This window comes from Copadichromis virginalis, linkage group LG3, assembly GCF_057382275.1.
Source record: "Copadichromis virginalis isolate Kocher_CV1m ecotype Utaka linkage group LG3, C_Virginalis_male_GT1.1, whole genome shotgun sequence".
NCBI lineage: Eukaryota > Metazoa > Chordata > Actinopteri > Cichliformes > Cichlidae > Copadichromis > Copadichromis virginalis.
The window spans coordinates 16,612,713-16,629,825 of NC_140620.1; the positions used below are offsets into that span (position 1 = coordinate 16,612,713).

Here is a 17,113-nt window from a genome sequence, read left to right on the forward strand (position 1 = left end):
TACAAAGAGAATACAGACAGAACTTTATTTTCAATAAGACACATAAACTGCATGTCTAAAATCCCCGGTTGTGGAATTTGCTACAAAAAAGGTCTGTACTCTACAGTATACTACAGCAAAGTCAAATTAGATTATATCACACCCTCAATCCGAGAAGAATAAAGGAGAAATGCCAGGACTGCAGTTCCTCTAATGTCCACAGCAAAATACTGTTTTGGTTTTTGTTTCTTTTGATTTATCTTTTCATAACAATTGATTGCTTATGTGTGTGTATTTGAACCTCTGAAATTATTTGTGATTTTTACTTATTTGATTTTTTTATTCTAATTACAGCTATTAAAATGTTATTATGCACTAAAGTCTGCATTATTAGACCTATAGCTGTTAGATGGCTGCTGTGCATCACCTCAGCTAATTAGTCATTCGACTAGAAATCTGAATGATATTGAGTTAGAGCCTTTTGGAGCATTATTAATGGAGTTATCTGACCAGTAATATGGCTGCTGTTGATCCAACAAAGTTGTGTTACAGTTTTGATGAAAATTCTAGGATTTTATTTGCATGCTAGTATTCGGATCTAATAAAAACACATTTTAAGCAATTAATCAAAAAAAAAATTACCTCTGTTTTGCTTGGTTGGCTGTTTACAATGTGATATTTTAACATCACTGTATGTGATAGCATCATCTGCATCTTCTTTTTGTTCAGCTGAAATGATCCATATTTATCAGCAAAATAATTAGTATGAATTCTGTAATTGAATTTTAAATGTAAGAAAAAATAAATGGATTTCGAAATTTGTAACAAATTGTCAAATTAGTCTAAATACAAAACAAATTTAATAGTGGGAAGCAGATTTATCAGTCAGCTTAGACCAAAACTTCTGGTCTCAGATTTGCTTAAAAACCTTTAAATTAATTAAAAATCCCAGTCTGCAATTAATACAATACAAAATACTACATAGAGTGCACTATACAGGTCATCGGATGTTCAAGATGGGCTTTACATCTTCCAACAACTGCTCACACTGTCAAGGCAATACACCAGACAATTACATCCACGCTCTTTGGTTCTGTCCACCAGTGCAAAAGTTTTGGCGCGAGATATGTGAAGACTTATCAAAGTGTCTGAAATGTAACATTCCAACCTCCCCCTTAGTGTGTTTGTTGGGCAGCTTAGATAATGTCACTTCAGAAAAGAATATTGCCCATATGATTTTCACTGCCCTATGCATAGCCAAGAAAACAGTCCTCATGAACTGGAAAAATAAAAATAATCTTAATTCTAACCAATATAGAAATTATCTATTAGATTACATTAGTCTTGATACAGCCTCTGCCACCACATCAGATCAATTGCTCTGGGCTCCTTTGATCAGCTCCATCACCTAGTGGGGGTGGGGGGTCATAGTTTGGTCCCGCCTTCACTGTTGTGATTGGTGTGGGGGTAGGGACAGGCTTAGGGCGTCGGGGGGACGTGGGTTACTGACCTGGTAGCCTGGCTGGCCCAGGGTGGGTCCGCGATGGGCGTGAGGTTCTGGGGGCGCTCCGTCTCTGGGCTGGGGCCCGGGCCGGGCCTTGGGGGCTTGGGTCCTGGTTGGTGTGTTGCCGGGGTTGTGGACGGGTGGGTGCATGGGGGCCCAGCCCTGGAGCAGGGTGCCGCCGGTGCGTCGAGCCGCCTGGGGGGCCCTTCAACTGGTGGGGGAGATGGTCACATCTTGCAGGAGCTTTCCTCTCTTCAGGAACTCTCTCTGCAGGAGGGGGAGATACAGGAGAGGTGGAGGAAGATCTCAGCCTGGGTGTTTATTGTCTTATGTAGTCTGGAAAATGAGTGGATGGTGGGGTGGGTGCAGTTTTCTCTGTGGTGGGGTTGGGTGGACTGTCCCGGGCTCTGTGGGGCTGGGGGGCGCTGCTGCACTGGGCCCCGGTCTGGATGGGCCTGGGCCCCCTTTCCCTGGCGGGTTGCGGAGTGTGGGAGTGCCTACTGGGGTCAGCGGGGGAGCTGGCCCCAGGGAGGGGTCACTTGCCCCTCCCTTCCTTCCCTCCCCATCTCCAGCTGCCTCCCTCTTCCCGCTCCACCACAACCACCCACACATGCAGGGCCTTGGAGTAGGGGTATGTCACCAGGGTGCAGAGGAGGCTACCCCCCCCCCCCCCCCTCTGTCCCCTTCTGGCTGCCTCTGCCTCAATTTTATCCCACAACTTAGACATTCACATTATTCACACTCTCATTACACATACATATAGGATCTTGGGGGTGGGCACAATCACGGAGTCCAAATTACCATCAGGGTGTACACTTCACCCCTGGCGTCGTTGCCCACCTCTCAATTTTAAATACACGTAGACATTGAGGGCTAGCAGGAGGGACTATGCGCTTACCTGCTGCTCTCTGGCAGGTAGCTCCATGCCCTCCTGGGTTTTAATTGCACCTTAGAACACACATGCATCAACACTACAATGAGCGGGTGGAGGGAGGTTTGGAGTCTTTTCTCACCCCCGTTCTCTGCGGCCTGCTGGAGCGGGGGGGCTAGGAGGAGTTGGCCGTCCAACTGCGGTCTGGAGTGTGGGGCCTCCCTGCTGCTACGGAGTCGGGGTGGTCTGCCTCTCCCCACCGCAGGGAAAAGGGTAACACCACCTGGGTCTGGGTGCAGTTCCCCCCTCCAGGGGCAAGGGTACCTAGACCCGGTTTGTAGAGTACGCTTGGGGAGTGTGATCGTGTGTACAGCGTCTCTTTATGTCTGTCTCCACGTTGGTTGAGTGTGGAGTAAGTGCATATGAGAGCATGAGGGGGGAATGGATGTTTGTGTCTGTGTGTGCCTGTATGTCTGTGTCTATATGTCAGGTTGGGTATCAGACACCACCTCTCTGGGGACACCTCAGGCCCTCCAAGGTTTGGAGGCCTATCTCCACCCACCACCACTTCCCCTGCCGGTGGCGGACTCCCTCAGGTGTCGGTGCGTTGGTGGTTCTTTGTATCTGGGGGTGGGCGTCCAGGTACACACCGGCTCACTCCTTGGCGGCCGCTTATCGGGGCCTGGAGCCTGGGGCTCGCTCGGGCCCCTTCGGAGGTGGGGTGCCCCCGGCCTCTCGGCCTGGGGCTCGGTCACTCAGGCACAGCTGGCGGCCGGCGGAGCTCATGGGCGCGTCACTGCAACTCCCCCTGACTTCTGCTCCGCGGCTGCTGAGTGAGCCCTCATCTGGGACTCTCCTCAGCTCTTACTGGAACAGTGGCGCGGCTGCCCCTCTGTTGGTCTTCCTTGGTCTCTTGTGTTCTGGGGGCCTCTGGATGTCTGGAGTTTTGATCTCCTCCATACCTGCTTCACACCCTGGAGGACGGGGCTGTGGCCCCCCCACACTCCCTAGCAGATCGTTACATGGAGAAACCTTTGGAATACAAGCGCGCTGATCCACACAGGTATGCACACGGGTGTTCACTGCTCGTAGACCCAAATTACACCTTTCTTGGCTGCTACTTCGAAGCACATCTATCCTGCGTGCTGCACAACAACATTGAATATTTAGTATTTACTGCTGTTTACACTTAGCTAGATTAATGCGATGGTGTTGTGTTTAGTATGTTGCTTTGTTTTTGTTTTTTTTTGTCTTTTTTGCTTGTTTTCTATTCCTCTCTCAACAGGTGATCCAGGAGATTTTTATTTCTTTTCTCCCCCCCCTTTCTCACTGTCCCTCTCCCCTTCTGTTTTTCCTTTCCTTCCTCTTTCTTTCTCCCTTTCCTATCCCTCACTCATGTCTGTCCCGTCTGTAACATCTGAAAATAAAATATAATAAATAATAAAAACAAAGATCGACCAAATGGACCAATACGGCAATGCCACGATGATCCATTTGGCAAAGTAAATCCATTGGGTATCCTTGTTGGTCTTCAGACAACAATTCTGATGGCTAAAGAACCAAATGGGACAGGCAGAAAAAAAAAAATTTAATAACCTTCCCTAAAACTAAATCACACATGTAAAATCCAGACGTCCAAGTCTCACCTTCAGGTTTCCTGTGAACACATCGTCTCACCAGCAGAACCAGTAACACCAGTAGAACCACAATGCACACTGATCCAACACATGACAACAGAGAGAGAGAGAGTGATGGAGGAAGAGTGATGGCGGTGGAACCAGGAGGAGGTGTGGATGTAGGTGGAGGTGTGGTGTGTTTGTCTAAAATAAAGCAAACACAGTCATTAAGTTGTCGTCACATTGTGAATGTTGAAAGCTGCAGAAACACAGACAGGTGAGTGTGTCACCTGTGACAGTGATCCAGCTGGATGGAGACTCTCCATGACCGCTGATGTCACACTTGTAGAGGCCTTCATCAGACCTGGAAACATGCTGGATGGTCATGTGACCTGTAGGCTGCTCCCTGATGAGGGAGCCATCTTTATAGAAAGCAGCTGGGAGGTTGGAGGGAGTGGTCTTTGTTTTACAGAGCAGAGTGACGTCATCTCCCTCCATCACAGGGAGGACAGGACTCTGCAGGATCACTGATCCACCTCAACACAGAGACAAACTACAGCATTTCATCCATTTACACACAGCTTCATCAACACTAACTCCACACACTCAGCTTACCAGTGACTGTCAGGTTAACCATGTTACTGATGGGACCCTCTCTGGACTCACACCAGTAAACTCCACTGTCAGAATGGAAAATATAGCTCATGTCACATGAAGAATTAGCTGGTTTTCCCCACCCATCTCTGCACTGAGACCTCTGTTGTTTGCTTGTGTTTCTCCTCAGAGTCCATCCAGCAGAGCTGTCGTCCTCCTCACAGCTCAGAGACACAAAGTCATCTTCAAAGAACTGAGAGCTGCTGGGACTCACAGTCAGACGAGCTGTGAGGGTTAAAATTATAAACTGATGATCTGTTTACTTTTTTCAAAACCAACACAGTGATCTAAAAAGATCTTTTGCTTAATCCTTCATTTTCCTCAGTTTTCTACGTGAGCTCCATTGTGAAACATGAACCCAATCAGGTCATATCAGTGAGCATTTCTCAGGTTTAAACTGTGACAGAAGAAGGTTACTGACCTTGGTTTGTTGTGCAGCTCAGCAATGAGATCAGAACTAAAGAGAAATGACACTCAGGTTGATTTGAGGTGAACATAAAGAAAACTGCACACAAACAGCTGACAAACACACAAACTTGTCTCTCTCTTTGTGCCCATTAAAAAAAAAAAAAGAAAAGCCAAAAATGCTGGTATTGAAACAATCTGAACTTCTCATCTATCCCAGTTTCAAGTTTTAATCCCAAAAGCAGCACTTAAATTGATCATTGTGATCATGTGCACTTATTATACTGTAAATGTTCATAAATTTCATAAAATATTCATAAATTTTATGTGATGTGTCCACTTTGCAGCTGTGTTGATATAATGAGTGAATGATTTGATCTTTTCACTGCCTGCTGTGTTTCCTCGACTCCTGAGCAAAGATAAAGAGTCAGTTCAGACCTGCAGTTGGTCCTCGTGGTGTTTGAACTTGAATTCAGCCTGATTTGTTTTTCATGTCTTCTCCTCCATCATCAGTTATCAGGAGAGCAGACAGTCAAAGTACAAGAATTCAAACAAACACAGAGATTCTACTTACAGAGCAGACACAGCACAGATGTTTCCTTCATCGTCCTTCTCACTCATTTGACCTTTTTTTCATTTCTGTCACCGACACCAAGTAAAGCCCGCCCTCTTCCTCTGAGCACCAGCTTTCTATTGGTTCAAACACAGACTAAAATTCTTCATTGTCTAAATATACAAGTCAAATGATTTAAAAAGATTTTCAATAAGGAGAGGTCACTTGGATCTGAACATGACTAATTGAGATAGAGAAATTAAAGTATTGTGTGATTAGACTCCATCATGGCAGACGAGAATCAGTGTCACGATTTAGGACAGGACGCCCTTGGAGTCTAAACGCTCATGGTGGTGAAGATGAAGACTGAGGCTTGAATCGATCTCGCGCTGAGGTGTCTGAGGTGGAGAGAAGGTGGGTTGCGCGAAAGAGAGTCTGACACGGAGAATGACAGAGGGCACAGATTTAAACTACTGGCTGAGGCTCATTGGCTTAAAGAAGGCGGGCAAGAAGCTGATTGGACTACAGTAATAATATCAGTATTGAGATTGACAGCGTGGGAAAGTGGCAGTTATGTAAAGAACAGAAATGCAGCCGAACACTCATGAAAAGAGGCAGATGAGTGACTACAAATTATCCTTATTGAACACATAAACTTCATATACACACATTCCAGGCTTTTTTCCCCCTAAAAAAACTTTTAAAATAAAGAATTCATCAGTTCACCCATATGAAAAGAAAAATCTGAAAAAAATAATCATATGTCTAAATTACATCCATGTAGTTGCGTCCCCTCAGTGAGAGAGGCAGATATGAGCTGAAACACAGGAATCAAACCAGGGACGCTGCTGTTATGGAGCTGAACTGGAACCATTCAGACACTGAGGCCCTCTGAACACATTTTAATTACAGCTGTGCAGAGACACACTGATGACTGACTGGAACACTATGATTCACATTTTACATGAACACCATCCTCACACATGTTTATATGTGGCCACTAGAGGGAGATGTTGGACTTTAAACACTAACATGGATACAAGCAGATCATCAGTGATTCAACAGTTTTTATTAAAAAAACAAAAATCAAAGAAACAATGTTCTCTGACAACTTTTGAGATTGTGAGTGTTAAAGAGTCTGCCTGGCCTTCTGGATGTTTCCTGTTTTACTTTTAATATGAAATAAAGAAGGCACATTTCCAGAGTACAGTGAACATATTTAATCACATTCAGGAGTAAAATGTACTTTCTGTTTGCAGTCCGTCCTCTTATGATCAACACAACACCAGTAACGTTAATATTAACTCAACGTTTTGCCTCAACAGTTTCTGGTGTTTGTTGTCTTTCAGTGTCAAGTCATTACATTTTTAATATATTAAAAATGTAATAATTAAACTTGTAGACCAGTTGCTGTGAGCTAACTAATTAAATATTCTAACTACTATTGTTGCTTTTTTTTCAATCACGATAATCTTATTAGTAACAATTGTCTCAAAAGGCAAAGCATATGAAACTCACCACTTTCTGTAAAAGTACAGTAAAAATTCAGAGCAGAGAAGGTGATGACACTGAGGCAGAGCAATGTGGACAGTGTGATAATCTTTTACTGATATACTTTTATAAGGTCAAAGGTCAAACCTAAAAAAATGTATGTTGTGGTAAAATCACGTTTACATTAAATGGTGACATCACTTAAATTTATCCACTTCCAAGCAGATTTTCACTCTGTGATCTTCTATGTTGTTTCTTTTATAACAGGGGTGGGGAACTCCAGGCCTCAAGGGCCAGTTTCCTGCAGGTTTTAGATCTCACCCTGGGTCAACACACCTGAATCAAATGAGTAGTTCATTATAAGGCCTCTGGAGAACTTCAAGAAATGCTGAGGAGGTCATTTAGCCATTTACATCAGCTGTAATGGATCACGGACACATCTAAAACCTGCAGGACACCAGCCCTCGAGGCCTGGAGTTTTCCCAGTCCTGTTTTATAACAATAGACTCATCTCTAAGTCTGCTTCAATTAATCAGACTCAGGACTATTAGTGTTATTCTTGGTAACGTCCCTTCTTCCTGTCAGATCAGTATTTATTTATTTATTTACTTATTCTATGTGGTTTGATTCCAGCTCAGATAAAACGTGCAGTTCAACAGGTCAGAAAATATTTCACAGCAACCTGAACAATAAAGACTAAAACACTCAGTATTAATGTATGCAAAGCTTTATTAACAAGAAACAAAAAAAAACATAAAAAGTAAAATAAATAACAATATGGCACCAACACATTACATGTTTAAACTGCAGTGACAGGCTGAAGTGTCTCCTTCATGGAAGGAAAAGTAAAGTAGATCAGAGAGGAAATGTCTAATTCTGCAGCTACTTGGAAAATATTTCTCTCTTTGGTTTCATAACACTATCTATTGATGCCATATTTATGCCAATCTCACAGGAATAAACTCGTATTTTTGCACTAACAAGGCGACTCCCAAAAGCTATAAGCTGGTGTGAAGTGTGTCCTTATAAAACGGAGGAAACTGGACAAAAGAAGAGTCACGTCCTTAAGAAATAGGAAGAAATCCAGCAAAGACCTGACACAGAATGTAAGCGATACATCTGGTCCTTCAGTTGATTCATCTACTGTTCACTGAAGCTTCATCAGAAATGGTCTCAGGGGAAGGCTGAAGGCTTTTAAGAGACCAATTTAAAGGAAACAGGCAGAATATGAGTATGTCAAATTACATAAGGACTGCACTAAAAATCAGTGAAACGAGTTTGATGGAGTGATGAATCCATATATAAAATTTTTCTTTTAAATCATCATCAATACATTCAGAGGTTGTCAGTGTCAGTGACTCTCTACAACCATCTGTAACACATGAAGGAGGCTCTGTCATGGTTCAGGCTGCACTTCAGCCAGTGGTGTTGGAGATTTTGGTCCACCAGGAAGAATCTGATTGGCAACCGTTTCTTTTTTCAGCATGACAATGATTCCAAACTCACTGACCATGTAGTAAAAGCATAACTGGAGAGTCATGGATCGGCCTCCCCAGTACCCAGACCTCAACATTATTGATGTAGTGTGGGGTCATCTTGACAGAGAACGGAACAAAAGGCAGAAACATCCAAAGAAGAGCTTTGGATATCCTGGAGAACTATTTCTGAAGACTGCTTAAAGAAATTAGAATTAAAAACTACTCAAACAAATACAGGAAAGCTGCCTAAGCGAGTTCAGGCTGTACTGAAGAATAAAGGCAGTTATGCTAAATATTGACTTTCAGCTTATTAGAACTGTACAAACTCTGGTTTTACCTTATCTATTGTATTACCATGCATATATGCTTGTTGTAATAAACAGTTGCGAGTACTACTGCTACTGCTCTTAAAGAAATGAGAGTTGGTTTAGGATGTTGTGCAGTACTGTTCTGCTACTACTGCTAAAAATGATAATTATCTACAATTTTACAAAACATGTGTCATGTGTAATGTGACAACACATTAAAGTGTAAAAATGCCCACAACATGTAACAAATGCTGTAGGCTTTACAATATGTAAAAATATTCTAATAGGCAACATGTTATCTTATTAACTTACTGAATACAAATGATTTTTATCCTTGCTAGGTGTCATCACTTGGAGTCTAATCTCAGAGATCTTTAAGAATATAGGAGTTTTGAAAATCTTTGATAGTCTCAGGCTGACAGTTCAGCTATGTCTTCTTCTTGAGTTGTTTATTTCTTTGGATTTTGGACTTTCTTCCTAATATTTTGCCTTCACTGTCATTTAAAAAGCTCTGAGACATTTCACACATGCAGCAGTTCATATGTATGAATCCTGACTCTGTTGTTTTTTACGTTTTTTGTAGATCACAAAACCAACAAGAGCAGCAACAGCAATAACAACAACAACCGCAAGAACAATAAGACCAACTTTCAGTCCATCATCTCCATCCTCCTTCCCTCCATCCTCCTTCCCTCCATCCTCTGTGTCTCCTCCTGTCTGACCTGCAGGTGAGAAACAGGTGTGAGGTGTCAGCTGTCAGGTAGGTGATGAGTGAAGAACAGAACAGAATCCATTTCCTCTTCAAACTGCTGTCAGACATTATCTGCTGCACTCTGATCACATCACTCAGACCAGCTGCTTTCTACAAAGTCTCATCAACAACATCTTTAGAAACAAACATCAACAACCAGGAAGCAGCTTCACCTCTGATCACACACACACTCAACTCTACTCACTCACCTGGAGGATCAACATGAAGGCCAATGATGCTGATGGGGTCGGTCTTCAGATGAGCTCTTTTCCTGCGGATTCTTTCTCTCATAAAGACACGACACTCATATGTTCCACTATCAGCAGTCGTCACATTCTTCAGAATCAGAGACACGTCTCCATCCTTCATCTGTCTGTCCTGCAGATCCACCCGGTTCTTAAAAGATGGATGCTGGTTTTCTAGATTGAACTGCTCATTTCTGTACAAAAGGACATATTCTGCCTCCAGGTCAGCTCTGCTCCACTCTACAACTATGATGTTGTTGCTGTTTGGAGCTCGACATGTCAGAGTGACGTTCTGTCCAGATGCAGCTGTGAGGTTTTTCTGATCTGAAAGTGGAAACAACACAGAGCAGAGAGGTTAAAGGGCGAAGTACAACTGCTCACATTTACAGCAGCCAAGCAGAGTAAATGTATGTAAACAAGACTGAAAGTACTAAGCATTCACGTACACACAGGTTTGACAGTCTGAATTTATTCAGGTACCATTCCTTATTTTGGTGCTGTGATGTGAGTGTGGCTTGTTGCAGCAGCAAATGTGCAGTTTTATATATTCTTGCGGTCTTATTAACAATTAACTTAATTTAACAAATTAATGTTCATGATGCTTGTTTTTACTCAACTGCATTGTTTATACGCTACATCTGATGGCAGTAACTGGATCAGTGAGTGTGACCTGTTACCACTGGGAGGATAAAGAGGAGACACTGAGGCTGCAGCACATGAGCTCAGTGAAAACAGGAGAAAATAGGAGTTTGTGGAAAATATTTTAAAAGACTTCAGAGGTTTAAAGCAATGCTGTCTGTAACATTATCTACAGTAAATAATGAGCTCGTTATGAATAGAATCTTTATATCTTAACATTTACAGTGTGAAACATGAGCTGATAATAAGTGACCATAATGTGTGAGAGAAAGCAGCCTCTCATTATAAGACACTGTGAGTCTCTGCATGCTGCCTTTATGTAGCTACAGCTGTTTGTATAGACTGAACTAAAAGCTTTGTAGCTGCATACTGACTCCTGAAACTACAACACATCACACTGACACACACATTACACTTCTTTGTCTCTGTGCTGGAAACTGCACCGCTGACCAAGCGGGTAAATCCACAGACACCACCAGACCTCGTGATGCCGTCACACAAGCAGACAAACTGATTAAATATGAAACTAATTGTTTGGGAAGTAACATGTAAACCAGACTGATGTTTGTTCCTCTTTATCTCAGAGGGAAACACCGTTTGGTTTATAAACCTCACCTGCAGAGACAAACACGAAGACACCGACAATCAGCAAAGTCGAGCAGAGCGACGCAGTTACAGGAAACATTTCCGTGTTTTTGTTTCTGCTGATCTGACTCTTAGTTTGTTCTAAAAGTCTGAGTCTGTTGGTATTTTCAGTTAATAACAAAACTAGAGTTTTAAAACTGCCTACATGAGGTTAACTTTGAGGTTTAAATAAAGCTGAAACATTTGTTTTTCAGCCACTCGTTCAAACGCCACACTTTCAATCTCTCTTAAAGAAGTCGCATTAAAGTGACGTCTGTTACGCTGCGCTGTACAATGACCATGAATAAGTGCGTCATGACTAAAGCGGTGAAATCTAAAGCAGGTCTGAGTGTTTAACAGGTTCAGTTCTTGAATGATCTCCACAGAACAACACAAACATAACCTCTCTCATCATCAACCATCAGCTACATACTAAAGACCATCATCAGCTAAAGGACTTCAACATGACGTCACTGTATAAAATGTATATTGTACTATGGAGGAGGCAGCATTTAGCTGGAGCCTCCATAAAACCACAGCTGATCTGGAGAACTTTGTCCACCACCTGCAGCTGATGCAGCACTTCCTGTAAATCACATGACTGTAATCAGAGTACAGTGGAGTAACTGAGTACACTTCCTATTTTTTCTTCTTTATAATCAAATCACTTTTATTGTCACATCACATGTGCAGGTACATTGGTACAGCACATGTGAGTGAAATTCTTGTGTGCGAGCTTCACAAGCAACAGAGTTGTGCAAAATACAATAATGTAAACAAGCAAAATACAAGAATGGCCAACCTGAAACTAATAAATATATGTACAATATATAATAGTATATGCATTTCTGGATGTGTATACTAAATATTTTTCTACGTGTGTGCGTGTGTGTGTATGTGTGTGTACACATATTTTACAAATTAAATAGAGTAAACAATAAATAAAATATATAAAAATATACAGAGTTGAGACATGTGCAAAACAGTGGCATTACTGTACAGTATGGAGTGCATAATGTTAAAGTTCCAGTAGTGAAGCTGAGGTGTCTATGAAGTGTTCAGCAGTCTGATGGCCTGGTGGAAGAAGCTGTCTCTCAGTCTGCTGGTACGGGATCGGATGCTGCAGAACCTCCTTCCTGATGGAAGTAGTCTGAACAGTTTATGGCTTATATTGTGTCAGATAAAGTCTGACATCTTTTGGATCTTCAGATTAAATAATAATAATAATAATTTTAATAATGTGTTTTCACAGGTGAAACCAGCCAACAGTAAATCAGATGCTTCACACTAACTCCACATGACAGTCATCTGTAACCAGTAAAGTGAAGTTTTAATCCTCGTTCAGCTGGATCAATATTAATAATCTGTTAATCCACTGAAGCTCACAGACTTCAGTCAACCTGTCAGATTATTTGAAAGACGTCATTTTAAACACTTACTGTTGTTCTGAAGGATCTCTGAAACCCTCAAACATTCTTCTGATCATCAGGATGGAAAATTAAAATTATCCACTGAAAGGTAAAAAAACCCCAAAAGTCTGAGTTCAGTATCAGCTTTTTCAGTATGTAAAAAGGGACACACTGAAGATTTATTCCACTTAATACAATTTTAAAAAGCAAAAAAATAGTTAAGAAATCAAACATTAAAATGTAGCCAGTTAAAGTCTGTGTATAAAGTGGCCTCTGTACCACAGAGCCACAGATCAAACTAACCCACACATCCGTGTGTCATCCTGTTTGGTACAACACACCCTTCACCTGTGTGACATCAGTGCACATAGCAACACCTTAGCAACCACATTCCTATCTTCTCCAAATCTAAGTACACACATGTGACAAACAGCTACCACATATACAAAGAAACAGAGAAGTAATAAAGAAGTGAAGTGTTGCAATAAATCAGGTAGATGTGCAGAGACAACTTCCCACTCCACTCAGTTTATGAAATTAGATCAGCTCAGTCTAATCAATAAAAGTAAAAGGTTGTGATTTCCTCTAAAAGGTGTTTAGGTGCAAAACAAATGAGGACAATTTATTGTTAATATTACACAAACTAAAAATAAACAAATGTTACGACATATAATTTCAGATGATTCATTAAATGAAAAAATAGAAAGCAGAAGTAAAAAAGCTGATTGTTTACTCAAACTACAAAACTAGAAATACTTTATAAATGAATCTCTAACAAAAGCTTCTTAAAACACAGAGTGTTTATATCAGATACTGTTTTACCTTCATCTGTACAACGTTTCTGTCTGACTCATTAATCACTGACATTCTCCCACCTGACTTCCTCAGAATCATTAACTTTTTGTACAAAAATGTAATCAATCCATTCATTTCTTTAAAAAAAGAAAAGAGACGATTTTGTGTTTGTGGTGATTAATTTAATCATTTAATTAATCCTCTGATCTTCAGCAGCTCTGTGTTAGAGAAAGAAAGAAACAGAGAAGTAACAAAGAATGGAAGCTTTTTCAGTTACACAGGTAAATGTGCAGAGACAACTTCCCACTCCACTCTGTTTATGAATTTAGATCAGCTCAGTCTAACGAATAAAAGTAAAAGGTCATGACTTCCTATACAAAGTGTTTGGACACAAATACAGCAAGAACAATTTGCAGTTAATACTTCAAATACTTTATATAAATAAACCTGATCTAAGGTATTATTCCAAACTATACCTCAAATTTAAGGATAAATCAGGCTGATCTGGTACTCATGACACAAAAACTAAAATAGTAATGAATAGAAATGAATCTTAAAACACACTCACACAGAGCTGCTCTACAGAAAGTCTCTGAGCTCCTCCCACCTGAACCTTCATAATCAGCTGATTTGTGTGTGTAATCACTTATTTATTAGCTGGGACTACAGCCTCATTTAAGGTTTAACAGCATTTCTAGTAGACAATGACAGATGAACTGAACATGAACTGAGGCTGGAGTTTAGGGAAGGCCTCAGAGGAGACTGGCTGCAGCTCCCGAGTCGGGCAGAAGTAAAGTGAAGCTTTGATCTTGGTTCAGATGGATTAACATGAACAATCTGTAAATCAAATGAAGCTCACAGACTTCAGTCAAACTGTCATATTAGCTAAAAGACAGAAAGACGTCATTTTAAACACTTACTGTTGTTCTGAAGGATCTCTGAAACCCTCGAACACTCTTCTGATCATCAGGATGGAAAAATAAAATCTTTCTACAGAAAGATTAAAAAAGGGAAAACTTAAAAAAGAAACATGAACAATTATTATTCAAAAATTGAAAGAAATTAAAAATCAAAAACATAAAATACAGCAAGTTGAGAGCTCAAAGTCTGTGGTTAAAGTGACCTCCTTAGCAAACAGCCACAGATCAAACTAACCCGTACATCCGTGTGTGTCATCCTGTTTTACACAACACACCCATCACCTGTGTGACACCAACATCTCCACCTCTAAGTAAACATATGTGAGGAAATGTTGCCACATATACAAAGTAACAGGAAGAGAACATGTTTCAATTAAACAGGTAGATGTGCAGAGACAAACTCGCAACACTCTGTTTATGAATTTAGATCAGCTCAGTCTAATGAATAAAAGTAAAAGGTTTTGATTTCCTCTGTAACATGTTAGGTCACGAATAAAACAAGAACTTGAATTTGCAGGTAAAACTACACAAACTATATTTAAATAAACCTGATGTGAGATATTATTTTAAAATCTGCCTTTAACTAAAAGGTGAAAAGCAGACATTATAAATAAAGTTGATCACATACTGAAAGGAGCAATAAAACCATCACACCTGATGGTGTTTTTACCTTCATCTCTCCTGATCTCTTCAGAATCATTAGATTTATGTGTAAAAATCTTAATAAAGCTAGAAATTTGTTGAAAAGTAGAAAGAAACCACAGAAGCATATTTTTCTGTTTCCAAATACTGAAAATATGATCAGTTTGCTCAGAAACGTTTTAAAGGATCTGTGAAATCAGCTTTGTGGTTGTGGAGACGTGACTCCCATGAAGAGTGTCACACTTCCCTCATGAAGTGGTTTGAAATGGTTTTAAAATCATTAATTTAATGATTTAATTAATCACTGGATCCTCAGCAGATCTGTGTTTGTGGAAAGAGTTTGTGTGTGTTTGTGTCAACATCCTGGTCAAACTGGTTCAGTAGTGTGTATTTGTAGTTGTTACAGACTGACCCTGTGAATCAATGACATGACCTGTGTGTACAGTAAAGTACATTTATTAACACTAAAAACAAACCTGACGTTTGTCGCCTTGTTTTGTGTTCATGAAATGTGTGACTGTGAAGTGATTTCATATCAAAGCTTCTTGTTAGAGCTAACATAGCTGTGGTCAGCTCAGCCTGTTTAATTAATCCAAACGGTTTGAAACATCTTATTACAAAACTTTATTCAATTACTTTATTTATTACAATTACTACAATTAAAATCCTAAACATGGTTTATGTATTATCATTATTTAATGTCCCACTGAGATGCACCCTACACTGCTTACCAACTTGTGTTTAATGAAAAGCAATGAAAAGTCAGTCTCACAGGTGACTAAGTACATTTACTCAAGTAAAGTTTATAAGTAAAACTGAAAAGTACTTTTATGCTTTCATTAATTTATATTAATATCATGTTCTGTACAAACTATGGAAAATAAATGATTAACTAACCTACAGAACATTCATTGGCAGCGACCTTCATCTTTAAGGTCATTATTTTTTTCTTAGAAAAACAAAGAATTAGATTTCATACCTCCAGCTTCATTGAATGTGAATGTTTGCTTCTCTCCCTGTGTATTTGTCCACTAAGATCCTATCAGAGACAGAGACGTGATGTGAAAGACACACATGATGAATCAGCAGCAGACAGAGATGTTCCTCTTGGATTGAATAAGAGGAACCAGTGAATTACATGTTCACTTCCCTTCTCTGTGCTGGAAGTGAGCTATCATATCATGTTTGTGGTCATCAAACAGTCAGTAAACAGTAAAGCAGAATGTTTGTGGGATTCAGTGGATTTTCACACACTTGTAGTGAAGACTGTAGAAAGAAGTGACTATGAGGATGTTGCAGCACCCCCTCCTGGATGGTAGAGGTTGTGCATGACTGTTCGTAATCATACATGTAAACATCAATAACCATTTAACAGCAAATATTATTCACACAGATCTTTTATTCACGTTGGTGTTGAGATTTAAACTTCTCAAACACATGTTGTTTCTAAGATGCGATCATTAAAGGGCACAGGCATAGTGAAATGCTACTGCCACTATGAGGTGAAACTCGGGAATTTCAGTAGATAATTCTCATAGAAACTAAGTGGGGAACAAATCTTGACATTGAAACACAAAACACAATTTAAATAACAATTTGAAAGCTGAGAGAAAAATTATTTCCTGATATTATGACCAATTATTCAATCTCAATTTGTTTTAGTCATGTTGAGCAGCTTTTAAAAACATGCACAGCTCATCTTAACTGCCGTGAGAATCTCTACATGACTTTTCAAACCTGCTGGCGAAAAGCACACACATCTCCAAAATGGGCCCTGGGCTTTCTGTTATATACATAGCTGATATACTTTGTGAACCATTAGTCAGCAGACTGGTTTTGTATCAGCTCCACAGAATTACACTTTTTGGCTAAAAACGGTGAAACTGTAATATGTTGGAAAAATTCATTGCATTTATTTTTTAACTGTGTGGTGTGGAGAGAAAAACAGATGTTTGACTTTAAATATGGGCCACCCTAAATAATCTCTTTTTACCTCCCCAAAAGCACCTTTTGCATATCACAATGTTGTTTATTAAAATGAGTTAACACTTTGAGTCTAGCTACAGTTAACATTCAATATATCTTCTAAAACTGAATATATTGCTTAGATTGTAAATTGCATTGACAGGCCACATAAAACCAGAGTTCTTATTAAAAAATAGATCATGTTTAGTGTGGAATGTAATGGGGGAAACTGGCTGTTTCTAAGAACAGTGAAAAAAAAAAAAC

At 40.2% G+C, this 17,113-nt stretch overlaps 1 protein-coding gene and 1 pseudogene across 4 annotated transcripts in view; both read right to left on the reverse strand.

Annotated features, from left to right (window-relative positions):
- LOC146713075 (ICOS ligand-like) overlaps nt 1-15,928 on the reverse strand; it is an 88,847-nt gene extending 72,919 nt beyond the window's left edge. The window contains exons 1-3 of one of the 3 annotated variants that reach the window (XR_014919091.1): nt 15,864-15,928; nt 14,243-14,312; nt 12,558-13,540 (exon numbers count right to left, since the gene is read on the reverse strand). The gene's annotated coding sequence lies outside the window, so the exon portion shown is untranslated. Of the gene's footprint in view, nt 1-12,557; nt 13,541-14,242; nt 14,586-15,863 lie in introns of those variants that run through there. The other 2 variants (XR_014919092.1, XR_014919090.1) reach the window with 2 other exon arrangements.
- Nucleotides 7,796-12,546, reverse strand: LOC146713079 (coxsackievirus and adenovirus receptor-like; annotated as a pseudogene). The gene is made up of 3 exons (XR_014919086.1): nt 11,110-12,546; nt 9,820-10,179; nt 7,796-9,581 (listed from the first exon to the last, which is right to left on the reverse strand). The product of XR_014919086.1 is annotated as a coxsackievirus and adenovirus receptor-like (transcript).
- Nucleotides 15,929-17,113: the final 1,185 nt, after the last annotated feature.